This window comes from Mastomys coucha, unplaced genomic scaffold, assembly GCF_008632895.1.
Source record: "Mastomys coucha isolate ucsf_1 unplaced genomic scaffold, UCSF_Mcou_1 pScaffold6, whole genome shotgun sequence".
Classification (NCBI taxonomy): domain Eukaryota; kingdom Metazoa; phylum Chordata; class Mammalia; order Rodentia; family Muridae; genus Mastomys; species Mastomys coucha.
Genome location: NW_022196912.1, coordinates 14,063,048 through 14,082,160, shown reverse-complemented (window position 1 = coordinate 14,082,160; position 19,113 = coordinate 14,063,048).

Sequence of the window (19,113 nt, the reverse complement as noted above, 5' to 3'; positions counted from 1 at the left end):
TAGACGTAATAAAGCAGGGAGTGAATAAAGCTTGAGAAGCTCTTCCCACCTCTCACCCACAGGATTCTGCTGTAAATTCTTGCCGTCCATGCTTTAACCCAGGGTGGTGGAAACACATGCCTGTAATCACAGCACTTGGAAAACTAAGGCAGAGCTGTTGCCATGAGGTTGAGGAAAAATAAAACTATGAGTAGAGGAAGTGGATTTGTGATATATTTATACTAGAATAAATAATAAACATTTAACATTTCTCACTCAGCAAACAGGGGTCATCTGTAGGCAGAAACTCTTAAGAACTCACTGTGTTTTCCAGTGTAATCTATTGTGTAATCTATTGCAGTGGCACCTCATTTATTTTTGAGGGAATAATTTTGAACTCCTTTAATAGACTGGTATGAGCTGTAAATCTTTTCCCCAGAAGAAATGAATCTACTTAAAATTTTGCCTATAATTTAGGATATTTGTGGGCACCCTCATTTATTTGAAATCCTAATCTCCTAGATGTGAAACATTTAATTATTTGATATAAGTATCATCATAGGGTTGTGGACAGATGTTATGGCAACCTAGAAAAGTAGCATTTTCCAGGTATGGCAGTGTCTACCTGTAATCATAGCATTTGGGAAGTGGAGGCAGAGGCCCAGGAGTTCAAAGCTAGCCTGAGCTTCATGAGACCCTAGCGTAAGAAACCAAACCAAACAAAAAGAACAACAGAAAAGGTAGAACCCAGCTCTAGTAGGGCAGGTCATGAAAACCAGGAGAGAAGGACTCTAGAAGTTCCAGAGCTAGCCCAGTTCCAGGGTAGAACCCAGTGAGGTGGGAGGTTGGGTAGCATTCACAGAACTCAGAGACCAGAGAGGACATGGAGCAATGACACCTTTGGTTTTTTTTTTTTTTTTTTAAAGATTTATTTATTTATTATATGTAAGTACACTGTAGCTGTCTTCAGACACACCAGAAGAGGGCGTCAGATCTCATTAGGGGTGGTTGTGAGCCACCATGTGGTTGCTGGGATTTGAACTCATGACCTTCCGAAGAGCAGTCAGTGCTCTTCCCCACTGAGCCATCTCACCAGCCTGACACCATTGGTTTTTAAGAATTATATTTTTGGTGTGTGCACCAAGTGTATGTGAGGTCAGAGGGCAACTTGGTGGAAGTCAGTTCTCTCCTTCCTCCCTGGTTTTTGGGTTTTTGAGACAGAGACTTAGATATCTCAAACCAGCCTCAAATTTGTGTACACAGAGATGACCTTGATCTCCAGATCCCCCAAGTTCCCATCTCCAAAGGCCCGGGGCTATAGACAGGAATCACCATATTGTCTTTGTCATATAAGGATCCCAGGGTTGAGACTGTAGCTCAGTGGTAGAGGGCTTATCTAGCATGTACAAGGCCCTGGGTCCAATCCCCAGAGCTATACAAGATGAAAATAATAAAAGTTAAAATAAAAGAAGACAAATTGCCTTAACTCAGGGTGGGATGGATGGATAAATAATCTGCTACATAAAAGAAACATTGCTCAAGTCAAGTGGGCTCCAGGAGTGCACGCATGATCAGGTTGAAGTTAGCCCTTGAAGGTGGCTGCCTCACTCCCGAGTCTGCTCCTCTCCCTCCTTATGTGTCCTGTAGCTCCAGATGTGTCATTTGTAGCCAGCAAGAATGAGGACAGTGGCTCAGGCCCTCCACAGTCCAGCATGAGCTGTGTAATTCTTTTTATAACTTCCTTTGTAAAGCAAGGTTTACATATAATGGCCCGCCTGGTTCATTTCTGTTTGTCCGTACTTAATATACCTAACTAATCCTTTAATATTGCTCTCACCCTCTACTTCTTGCCGGTGGCTTCATAAAGTTCCAAGGATGATTTGCTAGATAAATAATAAATTATTATTATTAATTTAAGTTTTTCTTGTGTGCCATAAAGACTTCAAAAAGTATACTTGTATATAGTATACATATTAATATGAATATGTCACATATCTTTTATTCTGTTTTTTTGTTGTGTTTTTGTTTGTTTAAGACATGGTTTCAAGTTGCCTAGGTTGGCCTTGTCTCTCCTGCCTCAGCCTCCTGAGTACTGGGATTACAGACATGTACTACTCTTGGTGTTTATATTTTTTAAATATACAGAAACATTTGGTCTTTAGCAAATAGTAGTTCTGTGCAAGGCTTCCAGTCTATATATTTGAAAAGAGAATTTTTTTTAAAAAACAAAATTTACAATTTAGGTGAAGAGCCATTGATTCTACTCCCTCCCCCCCCACAGTTTTCTCTTTCCAACACATTAATAATGAAATAAAAAGAACAGGTCTCCTTGCTATCTATATGAACAAATAAAACTCTGTGTGGCTTTCTTTAGAGAAAGAAATTATTAAAACATAAAAGTGAATATCCATTGAGAGGTGCTCCCTGTGACTAGAATATGAATGAATGGCATAAATACATTTATCTTCAAAACACAAGCAAATTTTAAAATGTCTGAACATTTCTGGTTAGAGAGATGGCTCAGTGTACCCAATGTAAAATGCTTGCTGTAAAAGCATGGGCTTATGAATTTGGATCCATAGACGCCATGTAAGAATCCAGGCACAGTGGTGTTCACCTATAATCCCAGTGCTGGAGAGTGCAGACAGGAGGATCCCTGGGGCTCACTGGCCAGACACTGTCAGTAACCAGTGAGCTCCAGAGTCAGTGAGAGTCTGCTTCAAAAACTAAAGTGGGAAGCAACTGAGGAAGATTCCTGATGTCAACTTTTGACCTCCACAGGCACATGCACACACATGTACACACATCCATCCATCCATGCTCACGCACACAACAAATACCAAAGCATCTATAGTACACAGTAATTAAGAAATGTCTTAAAATTGAAGGAAATGCTCTATCCTCAGGCTTCAAACCTAGCACACTAGGATAATAAGATATCGAGCTCTGTGAAATGAGCAAGATTCAGACAAGCATTGCTACATGACCTCTCATATGATTGGGATCTGAAAGGTCAAGCTCACAGAGGATGACAGTGTTTGCTAAGCCTAGGGTGGGTGGTAAGGAAGGTTTCTGACAGGGGGTCCCCATGGTTTACTTTATTTTGATATATTTTTAGAAAGATCTATTGCAAAGCAAAGTGACCACAGTAAATAACATACCATTTATCTCAAAATTGTTAAGGATTAACTTCAAATGTCCCTTCCATAGATGATGATAAATATATGAGATGGTGAATATGTTAATTAGCTTGATTTAACCAATCCACATTATATTCAAGTATGATAACATTACACTATACCTAAAAGCATATGCCAATATAATACAATTGCAATTGACCAATTAAAAACTTTAAAAGATTGGGGCAGTGGTGGTCCACGCCTTTAATCTCAGCACTTGGGAGGCAGAGGCAGGTGGATTTCTGAGTTTGAGGCCAGCCTGGTCTACAGAGTGAGTTCCAGGGCAGCCAGGGCTACACAGGGAAACCCTGTCTTGAAAAACCAAAACAAAAAACAAAAACAACAACAAAAAAAACTTTAAAAGAGTAAGAGCGTGTAAGAGGGTGAATATAATAAAAATCTATTATAGACATATGAAATTATCAAAGATTAAATAAAAGTATTTTAAAAGTAAATAAGAAGGAAACATTAAAAACTTAAGCTCTGTGGTAGCTATGTGGTACCTGTAATTAAGAGGCTGAGACAGAGCTGGATCATACTATCCACGTCAAGAAAGGACCTCCCATCACTCTTCCAATGGCATTGTTCAACTTCCTGCCTAGGAGCAACTGTGGTCTAGCCATGACTATACCTACCATGCCACATAACCAAAAGTCCCTAAGGAAACCAGACTCGGTCTTACAAGTCTTTTGGTGTCTACCTGTTTCTTTTCAAGCCTGTATCTAGTATACCCCCACATCATACTAAACTATTCTCAATCCTTGATTTCACCACCCCCGCCTCCTCTGACTACCACCAAAGCCAGCCCTAATCTTGTATAGGCCAGCGGTTGCCAAGTGCCTGGGTGTTGGTGGCTTCCTCTCCAGTGTCAACTGCACTGACACTGAATCTCCCTGTTCTTGCTCTTAAGTGTTAACCAACAACTGGAAGGCTCATTCCTAAGCTTGGTGCCTGGGCCACAGAAGTATAATGTGTGGCCTTTAACCTGTAAGGCATAGTTTCTAGCTTCTCAGGAGAATACTATAGCATTCTGTGTCTCCTTTATCTCTGTTGACCTCAGGCAGGGCTACCTTCCAGCTTTGTTCTAGGCAAAATTGGGAAGTACAATGATGACCACTGCTGCAGACTTACACCAGAGCCCAAGCCAATCAGGCTTAGGGAGGTTAAACAGTTTCCCAAGGTCAGCCAACTATTCAGGTTAATACTGCACTTGAGAAAGGATGGAGGGCCTGGGACTTTAATCCAGATCCAGTGAGACTGAGGAGGGGCATTAGATCTTGGAATGGCTCTATCTGGAGAAAAAAATTGGCACTCTCTAGCACTCCTATTTTTTCCTTTTCTTTTCAAAGTAGGACCTTAGCATTTGGTGAAGCTATTGGAAACTTTATTTTATTTTATTTTATTTTTTGGTTTTTCAAGACAGGGTTTCTCTATATAGCTCTGGCTGTCCTGGAACTCACTTTGTAGACCAGGCTGGTCTCGAACTCAGAAATCCGCCTGCTTCTGCTTCCCAAGTGCTGGGATTAAAGGCGTGCGCCACCACCGCCCGACTTATTATATTTTATTTTTTTAAATCACAGATACTATGTCTCTTTCTTTTGAGTACACTAGTTATCTTCAGACACACCAGAAGAGGGCATCAGATCCCATTACAGATGGTTGTGAGCCACCATGTGGTTGCTGAGAATTGAGCTCAGGATCTCTGGTAGAGCAGTCAATGCTCTTAACCACTGAGCCATCTCTCCAGCCCCGGAAACAGAATATGTGCTAAACCTTGGTTGAGATCTTGCAGAATACAGAGTAATCAGTGTTGAAGCCCTCCTGAGGCGGAGCTGGGGGACCAAGGTGGTCAGTGAGAAATTGATACTGTCTACACTTGACACTAAATGCCATAGGAGATTGAATAAAGAAACAAACAGAAGCTATTTTAGTTAAAATGACTTTTAAAAAGAAACTGTAGATCTTTTAATGTCTTTAGTATGTAGTAGTTTCTAAAGTTGTCAAGACAAAGGAAATCAACTTTAATGGGGGTAAGGGGGGCTTGAATTCATTCACCTTTTCTTATCCTTTATGCTCCTGAATTATCAAAGAGCAAGCTCCTCTGTTTCTACAAATCTAAATACCCTTAACATTACAACGATTTTCCAAATGTGTTTCACCTATGTGTTTATTTAATTTTTTTATGAATAGGAGTTACCATACACTTAATAGGCTTCAAAGAGGCAGATGTGGTGGCCCATGCTTGCAATCCCAGTGTGGGTGATGTGGAAAGGAAAGGCAGGAGTTAGGTCATTCTGGACTACCCAGTGAGTTCAAGGCTAGCCTGATCTATAGGAGACCATGCTTAAAAAGTAAATACTATTTAAAACTATGATAAGATTTTAGCAAGTAGGAATCTTTTCATGTGAACATCACATCCAAGTTTACAAATAGTTCTGTCTCTATATAGCAGGCCAGGGAAGGTCCTAAGCCAGACTGTATAAGAAAGGATGGAGGATAATGGCTCCCTTTCAAATGGCTGGAGTCATTTGGTTTTGTGAGCTTAGTTTGCCAGGAAACTTTTGGCTTACTCACTACTTAGAGTTTGTTTTGGAGACCAGGATCAGGCCAGAAGCTTGGATCCCCAAACACAAGAACTGTGGATACCGGGGTGTCAAGAGAGTCCTCCAGCTGTTAGATATGAAGGGGTCAAGAGGTCATCCAGCTGTTAGAAACCAGGGGGTCAAGAGAGTGCTCCAGCTGTTAGATAGGGGCGTGGTCAAGAGAGTCATCTAGCTGTTAGAAGGAAATGAGCAAGCTCACTGAGGGTTCTAGAGTATATTCTAAAGAGAATGAAGGAAGAAAAAGATTGACTTTTGAATTAAAACACTGGAAATTTCTGTATTTACTTAAGTGCATCGCACCCCATTTAATGAGTATATACCTCTGAAAATAATCTTTGAGGCCCAGACAATATTTAAAAACCCTTTGTTCTGTTGTTATAATCTTGCCAATTCTTTTTCATTAGCTTCTACACCCACCCATCATTGTTGATTGCCAGATTTTCAGATTGAGTCATTGAAATAATTGTTAGCATTAACTTGGAGAGCTGAGTGATAAATACTGTTGACTGCTTGGGCAGCTCCATTGTCAATGCACTTTTATTGAGCGTCTAGTCTGTGTAAGGACACAGAATGGGAGCCATTGGCAGTAGAAGGGAAACTAGACTCTTCATTCAAGAAGTTTATGATAGCTTAGAAAATGAGATCATCACATGGGACAATGGCAGAACAATTATGGTTTCTATTATAGTCAAGTTCTGTGCTGTTTCTAAAAAGGGAGGAGCAGAACCTCCTTTAACGTTTGGCTTTGGGAATGAGTTCTCTGAAGTGAAAGCTGGACAAGGCTGAGGGGAGATTCCAGGTAGGGGAAAAAGGAGAGAGAAAGTCAGAATGCAGGTGGTGGACAGACTGAGGCCAAGGCCCATGGCTGTGGAACATGATGTCAAGACTCTGAGCCTGGGCTCAGTGGTAGTGCTGTCAGAGCATGAGATCCAAAGGCGAATAGGCTAAAGATGATCAGTCTAATGCCAAGAGGGTGAATGTGAGGTGACCACAGAACAGTAAAAGCATCAATTGCAAATAAACTTAAATATACCTAGGCTATTCAGTTACCAGAAAAGGAAGAGGAGGAAGAGGAGGAAGAGGAGGAGGACAAAACCCAAAACTAACAAAAAACCAGATTCTCCTACTTTTACCTGAGTACTAAAATCAAAACAAAACAACTAAAACCAAACCCAAACAAAAAGACCTAGAAAAGAAAAGAGGAACTATGAGCTTCTTAGCATAACCAGCTTGGATTACAGTGGAGAGAGAGAGAGAGAGAGAGAGAGAGAGAGAGAGAGAGAGAGAGAGAGACACACACACACACAGACATACACACACAGACACACACACACACACAGACACACACAGACACAGACACACACAGACACAGATACACACACAGACACACACACACACACAGACACACACACAGACACAGAGAGGCACACACACACACACAGACACACACACAGACACACACAGAGACACAGACACAGACACACACACACAGACACACACACAGACACACACACAGACACACACAGACACACACACAGACACACACACAGACACACACACAGACACACACAGACACACAGACACACATACAGACACAGAGAGACACACTCACAGAGGACTGATGGGAGCCTAGGCCAGGAAGAGAGTCTTTGGTGTGGTACCACAGATCCCTAAGCCACTGAGCAATGCTTGGAGATGCCCTGCTGAATGAGCCTCAGCATTTTAGAGTCACAGGGCCTTTAAGCATCAACTCACACTACAGACCAGAGAAGGCTCCTGACTTTTCCCTGTGCTTCAGGGTGTGAGAAGTAAAGGTCCTGTTCAGTCTCCTGCCTTTCCCATTCCCTGACAAGGGAGTGGGGCATTGATAATCTTTTGCTATTCTGTTTTCTGACAACCACTCCCCACGTAGCCCTGACCCATCAGGAAGCCCAGTGTAGGCCAGGTTGTCGTCAAGCTTGTGGCAAGCTCAGCCTCTTAGGTGTTGGGATTACAGGTATGATGCCCACTTCTGCCCTGTTGGGGAACATTTTTTTTTTTTTTTTTTGGCCTGGTTTTATGGAAGGAGCCTGATAAAAATGCTGAGGTCACATCATCCCAAAGCAACTTGGAAGGCTTCTTAAAAGCAAAATACACAGAGCATGAAAGGCAGGAAGTGGCGTGGGGACTGTTAGACTACGTGCTTTCAGACAAAGGATCTCTTCCAGTGATGTTAGAACAGGATGGATTGGAGTGATCTGTGGAGGGAGGGATTTCCCTGAGGCATGCTGGGCAGCACTAAGGACACATTCCAAGTGAGGGTGTTCTGTGCTTTCAATACTCTTTGAAAAGTTACGTAGAATAGGATTTCTTTCCAACTGTGTGAGAGACAAGAAATATGTAATTCAGTGTGGAGGGAGAGGGTGGAGCACTTTATTTATTTACTTTTAGAGTCAGGCCATTGCTGTATTTCCCAGGCTGGCCTTGAATACCTGGACTTAGGTGACCAACAGGTGTGTGCTACTGTGCCCAGCTATCCTATCGTTTATTAATTTATTTGTGTCCTAACTTGTTCCCAATCAGGAAGTTAAAACAAGATGCTGAGGAATTTGAACATATCTAGCCACCACATATTACAGCGTTATTTGAGAAAACGTCTCACTACATAACCTAGAGTGGCCTGAAACTTTTCACCACGCCTCAGTCTCCCAAGCAGAATGCTCACAGGTGTGCACTGTCACACTTGGTTCAGTTCTGGGATCCCCCTCACATTTGTTTGCTACAGTCATTACTTATTTGTGTGGGGCAAGGAGTACAGAAGGCACACATGGCGTCAGAAGACAACTTGTTAGAGTCTGTCCTTGTTCTGGACTCTTGATAGAAGGACTGTCCTCTTCGCTTTGTTACTAAAGCAGCCAACTAACCACAAAATAGGTATGTATTTGGCTATAGTCTGGTATGGAGCACATGCCTGTATTTTCAGTATTCAGAGGCTCAGCCAGGAGTATTTCTGACAGGTCAAGTCTACCGTTGTGACCTATTCTCTAAAAAAGAATAGGTTGGATTCAGTAGGTTTTAGCCTGAGGCAGGGGGAATCATTCATGAAATAAGATGAAAATATAAAATAATAAAAGTAATGAAGATTGTACACACTGGTCATTGATCAAGGAAATGTAAGCTTGGTGAGGTGAGCATAATCTCAGCACCCAGGAGGTGGAGGCAGGGAGAGAAGAAGTTCAAGGGCATTCTTGGCTATATAACGAGTTGGAGTTTAGCCTAGGTTAGCTGAGACTAAGATAATAAATAGGACTTTTTTATATTTAAGTTTGTGCCATTGGATTCTAATAATGATGGTTTAGTAAGGGGAGGTGACAGTTAAAAACCACCAAGTAGGGTTAGGGTAGAGTTAGTAGCATGCTTGTCAAGCATGCATTAAACCCTAGGTTTGACGTCTGACAGTGCATAAAAAGAAAGGTGGTGGTGCATGCCTACAATCGCTGCATTTAGAAAGCAGAGGCCGGAGGACTGACAGTTCAGTCCAAGGTCATCTTCCACCTTACAGAGAACTTGGGCTACTGAGACCTGGCTTCACAAAACAACCACAATCTGCATGATCCACTTCGTGGGGCCATGGGGGATAACTGCCATTTGGAAGTGACCAGGACTTGAGTTGTCAGAGCCTGAGGCTTCAGGCAGGGATCTGTGAGGACTGAGATCTTTAGGTGGCCTGCACATGGCTTGTAGATGAGGATTCTGAAGGATGAGGTTATAGTATTGGTGGCTACAGAAAATCATTGATCCTCAGGGTACCCTGACTAGGACCCATGTTTCCAAAATCATAGATTTTCAAAACTTAGTCTATGATTCCCAACTTCTGGAGTCTGCTCACTGGGCAATGGTAGGAAGGCCCGATCATTCTGAAGACTGCATTTTACTGTTTTTCTAGCGGCCCCCAAAGTGCCAAAGGCAGATCCAAATTGGATGTCATTTTATTGGAATGATGAAAAAACCTTCTCCCAGGAGAAGCAGTGATAACCTGCTTTCCTCTCTCACCTAAAATAGGCCCTGGTGACTGATGAGCTTATTTTACAAAGTGCATGGACTCAGCCACCTCATTTGGGACTTGAGAGACCTGCAGTTCTCTGCTTCAGCAGATGAAGTATTTCCCCAGGATGACTGACTACTTAGTTTCCCCCAGGTGATCTCCACCTGAATTAATCTCTGCAAACAGGCTTCTCGTGGCTGGAGGGAACTGTCTCTGCAGGCCAGGACTCTCTCTGAATATCTCTAAGGGTCTTTAGCTGGTCCTCTTCACTTGCAGGTGGCCTTACCAGGTGCAATGAATGTCACTTTGTTTTTTATTTAAGTTGATGGTTTGTTTGTTTGTTTGTTTGTGACAGAGTCCCACTATGTAGCCCTGGCTGGTATGGAACTTGCTATATAGACCAGGTTGGCCTTGAACTCATAGAGATCTGCCTGCCTATGCTTCCCAAGTGCTGGGAATGAAGGCATGTGCCCTCCTTCTCACTGAGAGTCCCTGAGAGGCTTCTGCTTAGCTGAGTCCAGGCTGGACAACATGTTTGAGAGACAGAGACTAAAGGAAATCTGGTCAGGGTAGGAAAAGCCACAAAACACCTTCCTGCCAGATCCACAGCTCAGCAAATACCCATGCTATCAAACGCTACTCTGACACATTCAAGTGTACCAAGCAATAACAAGAGGCAGAGGGGCCCCTGGAAGAAGAACGGCCTGAATTGTGACGAGGTATGACATCTCATATGAAGCTTGAACATGTACTTAAACTCATTCACCTCAAGGCAGGCACTGGCCGTGAGACAGCAGGCCACCATTCTTGTCTTCCTGCCAGGTCTTGACACATCAACTCAGCCAAATTACCCAATCCCAAGTAAACAAAATAATAACATAGCAGTGGAATAGGGTTGGAGGATCAATGACAGTCCACTTTCTGATGTAAAGAATATTCTATGTGCTTCTGAACTAAGGAATTGTCTGCTCTGAGTGTTCTGTCTAGATTCTTACTGGCTCTGGACAAACCAGGGCAATGGTGGAGTACCAGAGTTTGTTTGGAACATGAGAACTGTTTAGGAGTCCTGCCGGCTCTTGGTTCTTCAAGCCCACTGCTGGGAGCAGGTTTTCTCTGAGGGGAACTTTGCTCTGCTGATAGAATAAAATAGTCTTGTTTTTCTCATCCATCTGCCCACTAATTTTTGGTGTTGAGAAGTGAACCCAGGACCCACACTTGACCACTGATTGACTCTTCTAATTATTATTTTGGATGGAGTCTGTAGTAAATACCATGTTTACCATAGTCTGCTGGGTGAAAATTCACATCACTTTCTCAGATACTTTTCTGAGACCACCTGAGGACTTTTGGGGAGTGTGGTGTTGGTGCTGGGGAGGAGAATGAGCACTCAGCCTGGGTCTTTACTTTCTTGCAGTGTAGGGAGGCAGCGTGCATTCATGCTCCTAACCCACAGGCAAGGCTACCTGCTTCTAATAGCACCCATACTTCAGAAAAGATCATGTCAGAGGCTGACTTGAACACACAGACATTTTCAAGATGAGGCTTCTTTGGTCTTTCTGGTGGCAGAAAGCTATTTTAATTCATAACTTAGTCTCATGCTGTCGAACAGGCTGGGCTGGAACCCAATGTGTATCCAAAGCTGGCTTTGAACTCCAGATTCTCCTGCCTCCAGCCCAGAGGCTGGGATCATAAGCATGGTCTACCATACCTTTAACTGATTCCATTGCAGCTTGAAATCACTATATATTTGGTGATGATTCAGTTTTGATGTAGGCATAAAAAACCCTACATTATCTTTGAGATAACTTCATTTATCAATTTAAAAACTTCCCGTGTATGAGTGCTTTGCCTGCATGTATGCCCGTATAACTCATTTTGTGCCTGATGCCCACAGAAGCCAGAAAAGGAGTCAGATTGCCTGGGACTGGAGTTACACACGGCTCGAGCTACCATGGGGATGCTGGGAATTGAATCTGGGTCCTCTGAAAGCGCAGGCAGCCAGTGCTGACCCATCTCTTCAGCCCTCATGACACCCTTATTTTAAACGCCGTGTACTTACATATTGTGAGGTTTGTTTTCTCTCATTAGATGACCTCCAGGGGGTCACATTATACTTTTTGCTTTCTTTTATTATGTTGGTTACTGAATTACTTGAACAGACTTTTAAAAATATTCTAGAGCAAATTATATTTATTACAGTATCATACATTGTTTTATGGTATTTTATTTAAGATATGTGAGAATTCATCATCTTAGAGTATCAGAATCCTAAAAATGGCTTCAGTGAGTTACATATATTTTATTTGCAGTAAATTATATAACTTTCCTGTGATATTATTTGAATTTTATTTGAAAGGATCAATAATGGACTGTACTTTTCTTCTTCCCCATCCCCTCTCCTCCTCTCCCCTTCCTTCCTCTCCCCCCTACCCTCCTCAGAGTCTTTCCATGTTGCCTGAGCTGACCTTGAACTCACAAACCCATCTGCATCAGCCTCCAGAGGATTGAGATTGCAAGCATGTGATCCCGAGCCTGCCTTGACCCTCTTTTCAGTCCTTCCCACAGATATTTGTTCTGCTTAACTTCTCTTCAACTTTTAAAGGAACCAATTTCTCAAATGTCTAGAGAGCAGCCCATTTCACCACCTAGCTTTTACTTAGTGTCAGGTGTGTTGGTGCACTAGGCAGTCAGAAGAATTCCGAGTTAGTGGCTAATCTGGGCTACTTAATGGGGCTCTGTCTGAGAATACACAAACAAAAGAAATCTGTAAGAAAGTACACACAGCATTTCACCAGCACAGTGCGGTGTTCTTTGAGCTGGCGGTCACAGTCCCCTTGTGTGTGTGTGGGAGCATGCACCTTTGCGATATTTAAAGGTCAGAGGACGAATTGCTGGAATTAGTTCTCAGGTCATTGGGCTTGGGAGCAGGCACCATTACCAGCTGCCCCAGTGCCCCAAGTGTCCTCTCTCCTCTTCTTGTCTCTCAGTCTTTCCTTCACCACTCTGTCAGGCTCCCTTGCTTTTTAAAATCATCTACTCAATCTGTTTTATTCAAAGAGCTAAAAAGTAGTAAGGAGGCTGAGGCAAGAGGGTTGTTCTCAGTCTGATGCCCTATGGGCTCCATGTTGAGTTTCAGGCCAGCCAGATCTGCATAGCAAGATCTTTTCTCTCTCAAAACAAAACAACCATAAATGCAGAAAGCAAGAAGGTACAGAGTCCACAAAGGAATCAACACTGTATTTCTTTTTATTTACTTATTTATTTTGCTGTGCTATTAAAACAAAGAAAACTAGAAAACTAAGCACCATGCATAGGTGGTACTGCTTGTGTAGTGAGGGCAAGCACTTAACACTGAGGGGTCTCGGTCTGTGTGAAACAACTGGGAGTAAACACTGTGCCCACTGATGACAAGTACAATGTCTCTGGCCCTACATTAAAGACTATGACACACACACAAGTCAGTGTTATTCATCATCAAGTGATTTTGATTTTAGCTGGCATAGGGAAAAAAGAAAACCAATGCAAGTGCTTTGCACAATGTCTTCAGTAGTTGTTGGACATCATACAGCTTAGATAGACTTTCCTTTCTGATTGTATTTGCAGGCTTTGTCCTGATGAATTATTTAAGTTTCAGGGGAAATATTTCCTTGGTACCCTTCCCCCAACACAAAAAGTTCTTGTTCTACTAAATTAGAAATATGCACTGAAGACCCATTCAACAAAGGACACTGGAGTGGAAATTAACTCAAGTCTGCTTTCAATTAATTTCAATTCCCCGAAGTGCCAAAATTTCCATTTCGGTCCCAGCAGTAATTGGAAAGTAATAGGCAAGCCTGAGTTTTTGTAATTGTACGAGTATGTAGGGAAGGAGGGTGTGCATTCTAGGTCACCGTGGGGGAGGGGCAGGAGAGCCCGGAGTCTTCTGCAGATCCCTGTTAATTTATGGTGCAGTTTCCCAGCTAACTTCACGACAGTCCTGCCTTCCCTTCTTAGATGCAAGTTTCCGCATTTCTGTTTCTCTATATTTACAGTCTTAGAACCTTTGCTTTTGCACAGCAGAAACAGATTTTAAAAAGCAACTCCGTGCCGGGCAGTGGTGGCGCACGCCTTTAATCCCAGCACTTGGGAGGCAGAGACGGGCAGATTTCTGAGTTCGAGGCCAGCCTGGTCTACAGATTGAGTTCCAGGACAGCCAAGGCTACACAGAGAAACCCTGTCCTGAAAAAAAAAAAAAGCAACTCCGTTCCAAAAATTACAAGATCGGAATCAAACAAATGCAGATATTGTGTGAGGGGAGTGCAGAGGGGGAATCCAGAATTCTAAAGCTTCTTCTAGCCCCTCAGAGCACTCAAGAAAGCCTGATGGAGCTGTAGCTCAGCGGGTAGAGCACCCTGCTTGCAGAAAAGACCCGCATTTAGTGCCCAGCACCACATAAACTGGGAATGGTGGCACATGCTTATAATCCAGCGCTTGAGAGCTAGAGGCTGGAGGGTCAGAAGTTTCAAGGGCAACTTCAGCTATATATGAGTCTGAGGTCACCCTAGAGGGACCGGAGAGTAGTTAAGAATGCTTGTTGCACAACCACGGGGACCCGAGTTCTGATCCCAGCACTCTTGTAATGAACTAGGTGTGGCCTCACAAGCCTGTAACCCCGCCTGGGGGCTGGGGTGGTGGTGGCTGCAGACATATCTGTGGCATGCTGGCTGCCAGCCTAGCAGGAAAACAGAAGCCCCAGGTTCAAGGACAGTCATAAAGGAGGACAAGTGATGGTTTCCTCCGGCTTCCGCCTTAGCACTCACACATTAACTCATGCATCCATACACAGACATGTACATCACTCTCTCTCTCTCTCTCTCTCTCTCTCTCTCTCTCTCTCTCTCTCTCTCGTACACAGCTGGGAAACAGACAGACACAAATAGGAACAGACAGAAAGACATGGGCAGAGATCAATCCTGGAGATTTCAAAGAGTGTAAGCTGGAAGCCATTGCCTTATATACAGATCAGCATGAGCAAGAGATCAACAGATGATTTTTTTTTAAAAGATTTATTTATTTATTATATGTAAGTACACTGTAGCTATCTTCAGATGCACCAGAAGAGGGCGTCAGATCTCATTACGGGTGGTTGTGAGCCACCATGTGGTTGCTGGGATTTGAACTCATGACCTTCCGAAGAGCAGTCAGTGCTCTTCCCCACTGAGCCATCTCACCAGCCCTCAACAGATGATTTTTAAAGCTTTAGCAATATTTCTTCAAAGATCTGCCAAGACCCAGATGTGTATTTTAAAAGCCAGCACTGTGATTGTGGAGATGCAAGGAGTGTGTAAGCCATGTAGTCCAGTGAGGGATACTTATTATTTCATGGTAGACAATGATTCAAAGACTATCAAAGCCAGAGTATAGGATCTCAGGGGACTGCGGACAGCACAGTGGGACAGCACTTGCCTCAGCCTGAACCCACATTGAATTTAATTCCTAACATCACATTAATTAATTAATTCCTGGGCTCTGAGAGGAAGGGATTCCCCGCACAGAGTGGGTAGCTTACAACAAGAAAGAAAGATCTGGAATTGCCATAAGACGTTTTCTAGAAAAGTCTTGCTCCTTCCTATGGAATCTTGTTACTCTCCCCTCCAAATGTGCTTTTCTGTCTATCTTCTTCATTAGTAGGAGCACACAGTGTGGAAATTCTCTCCAGGAGAGTTGAGGGTGATGGTGTGTGTCTATGATCCCAGAAAGTTGGGTTGAGGCAGGGGAATCATGAGTTAGAGATCAGCCTAGGAAACATGAGACCTTATCTCAGAAAAAAAAAAATCCTTCCGTCAATCTTGCTTAAATATAAAAGGACGGGTACAGTTCTCTTTTCATCCACGATGACAGTGATGCCCAGTTAACTAAGAGTGATGGAAGGAGGGAGAGGCAACCATGTGTCACTTCGTGTAGCTGTCAACCATGTTGACACTCTGTGTGGAAAAAAATCAGTAACAAGAGCAATCATGGCTCCTCCTGCCATTTCTTAACTTATGGTCCTAGTGTTTATTATTAATATTATTATTGTTTTGTTTTGAAGAACGGGTCTCATGTAGCCCAGGCTGGCCTGCTACTCTATATGTAGCCAAATGATGACCTTGAACTTGTGATACTCCAGCCTTTTTACCTCCCAGTTCTGGGAACTCAGGGTGCATTCACCTGGTCTGTAAGGTGCTGGGGATCAAACACAGAGTGTTCTGAGCAGTAGGAAAGCACTCCACCAACTGAGCTATGGGCCCAGGCACAGACGATAGTTGAAATGGTCCTAAACAGAGATGTTGTTTTTCCACGGTATTAGTGAAAATGATTCTGTAACCCTAACAGTGGCCATATGTTGGAAAATGGAATCATGAGTATGAGGGTGCTGAGGTTAGGACGGAAGTGTGACGTAGTGGCAGAACCCTATCGAGCAGGTGTGAGTTCTTGGATCCCATGTCCAACACCTCAAAACAAACAGGAAAAAAAAATGGATGAAAATCACCTAATAATTGCTTCTTTGACTTTTAGCTAAGATCACCTTTAAGAATTACTTAAAAAATAAATTTTTTACATTTTACATAAATGAGGAAGGAATTTAGTATGATGGGTGAATGTAAAAATAAATATACACACAAAAAATAGAGACTACACAGCCAGCTATATAAAAATGGGGGAAAATGTCATTCAAAATAGTTATAGCAAAGAAGACTTAGAAAGTACTTAATACATTTAAAAGTGTAGGATCATTGGAGTGAAGAGATGGCTCTGGTTGTAAGAGCACTTACTGGTTTTCCAGAGACCTGGGTTCAGCTCCTAGCACCCACATGGCAGCTCACAACCAGCTGTAACTCTATTTCCAGAGGATCTGACAACTTCTTTGACCTCTGTGAGAAACAGGCACACACACATGTAATACACATGCATATATGGAAGAAAAGCACATCTACATAAAATAAAATAAATAAGCCTTCAAAAAATTACAGAATCTTGACATATCTGGTGGTTCATACTTTTAATCCCAGTTCTTGGAAGGCCCAAGCAGGAAGGGGCACCATGAGTCTGAGGGCAGACAAGGGAAATTCCAGGCCATCCTGTGTAAATTGTGAAACCCTGTCTCAAAAAAACCCAAAAGCCTTAAAAAAAAAGTACAGATTTATAACAAGAAGAAAATTACAAAACAGTATTGTAAAACTGGAAAGAACTGAAGTGCTCTTGGATAGGATTTTGTTTGTTGGTTTGTCCATTTGTTTGTCTGAGACAGAGTCTCAGTATGTAGCCTTGGCTGGCCTGGAACGTGCCATATAGGTCAGGCTGGCCTTGAAGTCATAGAAATCTGCTTGTGTCTACCTCCCAAATTCTGGGAGTAAAGATATGTGTCACCATGTCCAGCTTGGATAAGATTTGGAAAAATAAAAATTTCTGTTCTCCCAATTAACATAAAAATCTGGCACAATTCCAATTAGAACTACTACTACTACTTCTTCTTCTTCTTCTTCTTCTTCTTCTTCTTCTTCTTCTTCTTCTTCTTCTTCTTCTTCTTCTTCTTCCCATGGGTAAAATGTTTTTGGACTTCATTTGTTTATATGATAAAAGAAAGACCAGGAAGAGCAAGTTATAAAAAAAGAACAGGCTTATTTCACCAAATATTTTTTAAAGATTTATTTTTATTATTTTAAATTTGGTATAAGTGTTATCGTGTGTGTGTGTGTGTGTGTGTGTGTGTGTGTGTGTGTGTGTGTGTGTGTGTATTGAGTGTATGTGTGCAGGTAAATGCTGGAGCCAGCAGAGGACAGAAGCACTATATTTTCTGGAATTAGATTTACAGATGGTTGTAAGCCACCCGATGTAGTGATGGGAACTAAATTCAGGTCCTCCTAACCTCTGAGCCACCTCTCCAGCCCCTTACCATTTTTTTTTTTTAAATATAGGGTGGTATATAGATATACATAAAAGAAAGATTTCAGGGTATATTGGAAATTTAATGTCACAAAATTGAAATTTCAGATCCATAAAGAAGAAAGATGGCCCCCTTAACCTGTGCAGTACAAGCTTTACATCCGGAAGATAAGGAAGTAGACTCTCCCCTGTCCTACACATAAAGCCAAACTCTAGATGATTCAGTCACTTTTTTAAAAAACAGAAAAATCCTCAGGAAAATTTAGGGGACAATATAATCTTGTGGTCTTCAGAGCTTTAAAGTGAATTCAATAAACTTAGCAGAAATTAAGGAAAAGGAGCGGCTTGCTTTGAATTCTAAAACATGTTTCAATAACAAAAGTGATTAGGGAAAAAAAAAAGTACAGAGCTAGAGAGATGATGGCTTAGCAGCAGCTCAGAGTGCTGGCTACTCTCCCAGCAGCCCTGGCTTCATTTCCAGCACCTATGTGATTACACCTGTCTACAGCTCCTCTTCTATGTGACTCAGTATTTTTTTGCCTCTATGGGCACTGCATACATGTGGTACACAGACATACATGCAGGCAAAACACTTATACAGGTGAAATAAAATAAAAATAAGTTAAAAACTAAATGGCAACAATATAGCATGTAATCCTCTCTATTATACAGTATTTCTTCTAATTGATATGTAAAAAGCAAATGACCAAAAAAAAATGTCAACTCAGAGGAATAACTAATTTACAGAGAGACAAAGCCACTGCTCCCGTAAGGACACAGAGAGACATCCCAGTAGCTTGGCAGTCAGCAGAAATAACTAGTAAATGGCACTTGTCACCCATCTGCCTGACTTACAAGAACTGAAAACTGTTAAATTTCCTATTGGCCAGACTGATGCAAAAGAAAAGATGCGTACATCTGTTAAGACTGCTTGCTGCTCTTCCACAGGACCACGCTGGGATTTACCACTCATGCCAGAGTGCTCACAACTGTCTGCAGTGCCAACTCCAGGGGACCTAACACCTTCCTCTGGCCTCTGCAAGCATACATGTGCCTTTCATTCACACAGACACAGACGCACAAATCAAAACAAATCTTAAATCCACCACCATAGAAACTCTGTGTCCTGAGACTTTTCTTGGGGGCTCTCTGTTTGCAGTGGCAAAATAATGCAAATAAAGGGAGTGCCTAACATTGTCTGAATGATCAACATGGTCGGTTCAGACTATGGAGTATCAAGCAGCCAATAGGATGCTTCCATAAACATAAACTAATTAAGTCTAGAGATATCTTTGTGATCCATTAAGTAGGAATGGTAAAGTACAGAAAAGTAGAAAATGAGTCTTCACCAGCAGCCTCCTCTCTCTCTCTCTCCCTCCCTCCCTCTCTCTCTCTCTCTCTCTCTCTCTCACACACGCACGCA